Source organism: Toxotes jaculatrix, chromosome 24 (assembly GCF_017976425.1).
Source record: "Toxotes jaculatrix isolate fToxJac2 chromosome 24, fToxJac2.pri, whole genome shotgun sequence".
Classification (NCBI taxonomy): domain Eukaryota; kingdom Metazoa; phylum Chordata; class Actinopteri; family Toxotidae; genus Toxotes; species Toxotes jaculatrix.
In genome coordinates, this window is record NC_054417.1 from 3,719,291 (window position 1) to 3,726,427 (window position 7,137).

Sequence of the window (7,137 nt, forward strand, 5' to 3'; positions counted from 1 at the left end):
TTTGTTTTTTTTTTTAACAAGGGTGCCAAGGGTTAGATTATTTTATATCATACATACATACATACCTTGATATCAGTAATTTCTCCTCTAACCCTTGGCAAGAAAGTGAATAGCTTAGCAGGGCTTGATTCTTAACTTTATTAAAAGGTAATGAAATCCACCTAAACCAGTGTCTGTGCTAAGATGTACTAATCTAAGAGGAGCTGTATTTGTTTTATTGCAGGATCTGCCAGGATGCTGCTCCAGAAGCTGCAGGAGGGGACAGTGCAGATGGTGCCAGAGGTTCTTGAGGCCTTTGAATAAAGACGTAATAAGTGGTCGTAGGTCAGATTATAAGTGTATCAGATTATATGAACAACAGCTAATGTTCTGCAGCAGTGAACAGCAGTAATGTTTTTGTTGGATTGAAGGGAGACAGTGCACCAACTGTTCAGACCTCAGAGACTTTTCATTAGTTGGAACAAGTTCATGAAGTTTGGGTTTGACATGTTTACCTGTTGTGGGTCATCTCAGCGTTGCATCATTATGGTTTATTTTTTTAACACCTCAGACCTCAGTGAGTCTCAGTGGTGCAGAAGTGCCACTTTACAATCATCAAAACAATGAGACACACCTCTCAGAAGTGAACCGTCAAGAGTTCTGTCAGCTTGTTTTGCCGCAGGGTGAGAAGCTGTAATTTGATCTCAGAGGTATTGCTCTGTCTGTGTGCACAGTTGCGTGTGTTTGTGTGTGTGACAGATGTTACATCAGGAAAGTGTATTGCTGAGTCCATGCAGCTGTACATATACATTTATATGAAATAGAAATGGGTAGGTGGTCAAAATATATAGAACCAATTATATATGTCAACTTTTATCCTGTTTTCAGGTTCCAGACAGCTGTACCATCCTGGAGTTTGACCCCCCCCCCCCCCCCGATCCATCTGCAGATCAAACAGGGGAGTCTGTCCAAGATGGGTGAGGTGGGCCTGGGGCTGGTTGAGGTGGTGGCACAACGGGCCAAAGTGAATAGGTTGCGCGGCGGCGTGCAACAAGCGAGTGAGTGGGTTACAGCCACATGCCACATCCCAGAGGGCTTGGCAAAATCGTATAGCATCGGACATGTTGCTGGCTGAAAGAGGCGGCGTTGGCGTTATGTTTGGAGATTCCCGCGGTACATTCATTCCCAACAACACTTGTTGGTGCAAGTGTGTTCAGTCTGATTGGATGTCGTACGATTTGCTGCATTAGAAGTGTCTCCGGCTGGGACTCGTCCTCTGTCAGAGGTTGCAAACGCAACCGATTGGATGCCTCCCTTTAATGAGGACGACGATGATGCTGATGTTTAGGTTGTGAGCGTTTGTATTGTCACCTAGCTGTAGGTTATCAACGTAAGGATGTCTGTATACTCCAAAAACAGCTTAATGTATCACCCAAGGATGTGATGACCTGGTCCATGTGTATATACTTTAGTGTGGCCCTTTTTTGGCCAAAGAGGGAATTTATTATTGCTCTATTTTGGTATGTTCTCCTAAACCGGTAGATTCAATTCTGTGTGAATTCTCTGTTGCCGCCTGGTGTCTCTGAGCATAAGTGACGCTGTATCTCATTGTTGCTCATTCATGTGATCACTTGACTTGCAGCTTGTGTTCTGTCCCTGCTGCCCCGGTGTGTGAGAAACAGGCATCCAAATACTCTGTGATCTCTTTTCTGCAGAAACGGATTGCTCTGTAAATTCTATGTTGTAATAAAATCTCAAAAGACAGTTACTGTGTCAAGAGTTTTATTTCACCTGTCATCAGAAAGAATGTATTTTCCCACCCCAGTCCACTGTAAACACCAGTCCGGATCATTCCCAGCGACGCTAACGAGGTCAAGCAACCGTGTCACAGAGGGCAGAAATCTGTCCATCACCTGTCGCCCTGGCTTCCCACCAGCGCAGGCGGCCTGTATACCTCTGCTGCCTACCTGAAACAAAAGCAGTCGTCGTGGAAAAGCGCCACACCTTTGACCTTTAGATCATGATTTCAATACATTTTTCCAGGTAACGTGTTGTCATGTCCCGTGACACGGATATACTGTTTGTAGTCTGTAACTATTAATGTCGACCTGTAAGAAATGTATGAGTAGCGTCCAGTCGCATACAGCTGGCAATAAGAAGAAGAAGAAGAAGAAGAAGAAGAAGAAGAAACACCCAAATGTGTGTAAGAGGGAGATGATATGAACTCCATTCTGCTGGGCAGGTGCACTTTTATGGCTTTTGTTATGTGTTTGTCTGTTTTGATGTGTGTATTTGCTAAAGGAAGATTTAGTCTCCCCCGGTGTGCTGATATGTCCTAACTGTTGAGCATACACATATTCCAATGAAGACTGTTGAATGGAACATTGATTGAACTGTAACAACTGGGTATGCTGCGTCAACTTTGAGCACTAATAAAGAAAATGTTTAAAAGTGAGCACTTGTTACTTGGAATTCAGAGTGTGTGTGTGTGTGTGTGTGTGTGTGAGTCGTGGAAAGCGATTTGCATGTGTCGCTGCTGCTTTGTGTCATGAGGCTCAGTGTGACCTTAATTCCAGGCTCCTCCTCCCAATTTTCGAATCAATCCGGTCAATCAATTTCGGTCCAATCCGGGGCAAGTACCAATGAGCACACCTGCGTTTCGTTGAGGAGGAAGAGAGGGCTCAGCCAATAGCAGGCGGGCGGGGAGGGGCGTTTGTGGGCGGAAGCGGTGTGCGTGGCGGGTTTAAAAAGTCGGCGTTCCAGTAGCTAGCTACTTGGCGGTGAGGGGGGTCGGTCGGTCCGGGACGTGTCGGAGGTAAGCGGACCCAATTTGCAATCTTTGTTTGCGTGCCAAAGCTGTCTCGGTGCCCTGTTTTTAACCACAATGCGTTGTTTTTCTGTGTTTGTTGTGTTTTCTGCAGGATCGAGGAGCTGAGCCGGAGGCCACGGCGATGGAGGAAGGCATGCTGCTCAACGTTGTGTGTGTGTGTGTGTGTGTGTGCGCGCTTTTGTCTTGGGCTAGGTGTGCCCGGTAGGCTTAGCAGTGTATTGCTGCAGCCTGTGTTAAAAAGGCTTTTCCTCCGCGTAGGCCACCTGTCTTGATTCGCCTCCTATTCCCATTTGTGTGCTAGCCGCATCTGGGAAGACCGTTGCGGAGCCCAACCTGACAGCTGGTCTATGTGAGCGAGCAGCCTGTGATATTGTTGTGGACTTCATAGTCTCCGATGCGAGGCGGTGTGTGGTAGTCATGTCCTTTTGGATTCTTAATGATAATGATAATTTTCACAATTAAATGTGAAAAGTGGCATGTGAGTGGCCGTCATGGCAACATGCATTTGTAATCATTTAACATCGAACAGTAAGACGTTAGTATGGTGTATTGAAGTGAGCGAGCAGCGCCCGGCGCCGCTTGTGCATTTCGACAGCCTTCTTTGGCCAATGACTGTGAGAGGCCGAAGTCGTTCGTGCCAACGGGGTCACAGTTAAATGAGATGCCGATGGCATGGTTGGTTTGTACTGTTTCTGTTAATGCTAAAGTGCACCTGCACTCTGAAAGACTGAACTATCGCTTTCTGGTCATGTGACCCTTGGTCGCAGAAGAGCAATATGTGCTCTGTGTAAGAGGTAATGTTAACCGTTGTCTTAAACCATTTTCGAGAGTTCAGTGTAGTCCCACACACCGGAAGGGTGGGCACGTGCGAACGTGTACCTGGGGGCGCATGTCCGCTACTAGTTGGTCCAAGTGCACAAAGGGACAAGTGAAAAGGTTGCACGGCGGCGTGCGACAAGCGAGTGAGTATAGGTTGCACGGCGGCGTGCGACAAGCGAGTGAGTATAGGTTGCACGGCGGCGTGTGACAAGCAAGTGTGAGTGCACAAGGGACCGCTAGTAGCTAAAGTAAGGGGGTTGCTCATTTTTTGTTGGCACGTGGTGTCGTGCATCAGGAGGGGGGCTCCATTTAACACAGGCTGTAGGGGTAGCAAGCGTTCGTACCCTGGCCGCTCTGGGTGAACCACAACGGCCGGGGGGTATGAAGATAGGTGGAGGATCCGCACGTCCAAACGTGCACCCTTCCAGTGTTCGCCTATAGGGGCCGGCCCTATGGGCGAATACTGGGAGGGTGCACGTGCGGACGTGTACTAAGTGGCCGGGATGTGGTGCTGCACAGCTGGTGTCGTGCAGCGCAGAGTAGTCAGCGAGGGAAACCTGGCCTATGTGTGCGAGCAACCACCGCTCGCACACACAGACTAAGGTGGTTGAAGTCGCATTTAGTTTCCTGGAGTAGGTCGCAGTCAGTCAGGAGTCAGGGGAAGAGTTACACTGGTCAGTCTGTGCGAGAAGACGGGGTGTGCACGTGCGGTCGTGCACACAAGGGCGTGCACAGAAGGGCCCGTGTGTTGTTAAGGAGAGCTTGGTGTAGTCGAGTGCAGCGCTAGGGTCTACATGATCCGGTAAGTGGTCGTCGTGGCCAAGTGTGTGGCCCGACGGTGTGATGAGTGGTGTGTTTTAGGATCCGAGCAGCATGGAGGCGAAGAAGGTCGCTGAAGCAGGTGGGTGCAGCAGAATATATATATATTTTTTAAGGAGCAACGGTTGCGGTAATGTTTCTTTGTGTGTGTGTGTGTGTGTGTGTGTGTGTGTGTGTGTGTGTGTGTGTGTGTGTGTGTGTGTGTGTGTGTTTTTGTAGGTGTCGCCGTCGCTGTCTCTGGCTGTGTGCGGGGGTCCAACGGTGAGGCCGTGGCCAGGGTGGAGCTCCAGTCCGCCACCTGCTGGTGATCCTGAGGCGGACGCGAGGCGAGGTGAGTGGATGCATATGTGTGTCCACATTGAAGGATGGTTGTCATGTTTTGTTTTGTTTTGTTTTGTGCTCTTTTCAGCAGGAAGCTGTCCAGCGGCTACGTGGGGCTTGAAGTTGGATCTGCAGGTGTTGCTGCCGGTGGCTGTGTGGGGGCTTTGGCCAGGGTGGAGCTCAGGTATGGCGTCTTGCTGCTGCATCAGCCAGTGTTGTGGACGGTGTGGAGCGGCATGGTGTTGACCTGTTTTGTGTCCATGTGTTTGTTTTGCAGGATGGAGGAGGGTGACCAGGAGAGGAGATATCAGGGGGCAGGTTTGTGTGTACGCTGAGCGTAATGTGTAAGTAGTTTCTTTTTCACTTGTTTTTTTTTTTTTTTTTTTTCTCTCCCCTTTTTGTTAAATGTGATGGTTGCAGTAATGTGTCTTTCTCTCTCTGTGTGTGTGTGTGTGTGTGTGTGTGTGTGTGTGTGTGTGTGTGTGTGCGTGCGCGTTTGCAGGCGCTGCTCTTTCTGGCTGTGTAGAGGCGGGGGTCCAACGGTGCGGCCGTGGCCAGGGTGCAGCTCCAGTCCGCCCCCTGCTGGTGATGTAGAGGATGACGAGAGATGAGGTGAGTGGAGGCACGTGGCTAAAGCGAGCTCAATGTTTCCACATGGAAGCAAGTGTTTAATCATGTTTTGTGGTTGTTTTCAGCAGGTAGCTGTCGGCGGCTAAGTGTGGTGCCAAGTCAGACCAGGCTGTGGCCAGCGTGGAGAGCGGGTAGGCCCCTTTGCAGTACATTGTTGAAAAATGAGAGTTGTCATTTTTGGTGCAGTCTGCTCTTGTTTTGTGTGTGTGTGTGTGTGTGTCTGTCTGTCTGTCTGTCTGTCTGTCTGTCTGTCTGTTTTGTGTAGCTTTGACAGGTGTGGTTTAGCCTCCACCTGTTTGGCAGTGTAGTGTGTCGAAGTAGGGAGTGCGTTAGCAAGTGACGTGTTGGTCGTGCGGGCTGCAGCCTGTAGCATGGTGTTGAGTAGCATGGTGTTGAGTAGCATGGTGTTGAGTAGCATGGTGTTGAGTAGCATGGTGTTGAGTAGCATGGTGTTGAGTATCGGAGTAGTGGCGGTGCGCTTTGCGGTGGAGTGTTTTCGAGCAAGTGTGCGGTCGGGTTTAGTAGTGCGTGTGTGGTCGGCATTTGGGTCAGCGGCGGTTCGGTTTGCGTAAGAGCGTCGTTTTCGGCTTGCGATGTTGCGGTTGTCGGCTCCTTTGTTCTGGGTTCGGGTCGATGTGTAGGTGTGGCGGTTTAATGTCGATGAGGCAGGCGTGTGTGTGTGTGTGTGTGTGTGTTTTTGTGTGTGTGTGTGTGTGTTTTTGTGTTGCAGGTTTTGGTTGGCGGTGTGGTCCTGGTTCGAGTCATCTTGCCGAAGAATGGCATGGAGGAGTTCAAGGCGCAGTCCAGGTAAGCCTCTTGCAGCATGTGACAGTGTTTTCAAATGTGGCTCAGTATTTGTCTTCTTGTATTTGAGGCTAATATATTTATTGGTTTGTCTAGAGCGACGTCAGAGATCAGGTGAGTGATTGTCTTAGCGACAACATTTCACAGTGTTTGTTTCCCCCCCATGTAGTGTAGCCTGCATTAATACTTTGTGTTTTTTTTTTTTTTTTTTTTGTTTCTTTTCCCCCTCCTGTCAGCCTCCTAGCAGCCTCCTGATGAAGTAGGAGTCCACGGTGCCATGGCCAGGGCGGAACCTCGGTAGGTTGTTGTGTTGCCTGACTTAGTTATTTCAGAATCTGTGTCCATGCAAGTCTGGAGTTGGTGTCTGGCAGTAGTCGATGTTGAGTGTGTTTCTGTGTCGTGCAGGTTGCAGGATGAGATGCAATGGTGATGGCCTGACTTGAGATTAATGTGACTCTGTGTCTGTTTGTCCGTAGGAGGGAGGACCTGATGGAGAGGACCATACGGCAGCAGGAGAGCGCGGCGCCATAGTAAATTTTAAAATGTCATTGATTCTCCGACGTTTGAATGTGTTTGTTGTCCAATGTAATGCAAGTTCTTTATTTTGTGTATGTTTTTAAGTAGTGTTGTGCAAGTTTTGTTGTTGTCAGTATGGACCAAATACATTGTTGTGTTTACTGCTGGATGTGATGTTTTTGTGTTGTCAATAAAAGTGTGTTTGAAACGTAGCTATCGTTATTGTTGTCTTTGTTTGTTGTTAAGTTAGTTTTTGATTATTTGATGGCTGTGTTCATGTCACGATGTTTGAAGACGTAAGGACTGTGGAAGGTGCGCTGCTGTTTCTTTGCGGATCTCTCTTTGAAAATTGAATCGAAGGCAACTGGACTTAAGTTTGTCTGGGAAGACGTTTCGCCTCTTATCCAAGAGGCTTCATC

General features: G+C 48.7%; 1 long non-coding RNA gene across 1 annotated transcript; it reads left to right on the forward strand.

The window, feature by feature from the left end:
- The first annotated feature begins 5,453 nt into the window (after positions 1-5,453).
- LOC121178012 lies at positions 5,454-6,913 on the forward strand. Its single transcript, XR_005893439.1, has 3 exons — positions 5,454-6,205; positions 6,439-6,499; positions 6,679-6,913. It is a non-coding gene; the product is annotated as an uncharacterized LOC121178012 (long non-coding RNA).
- Positions 6,914-7,137: the final 224 nt, after the last annotated feature.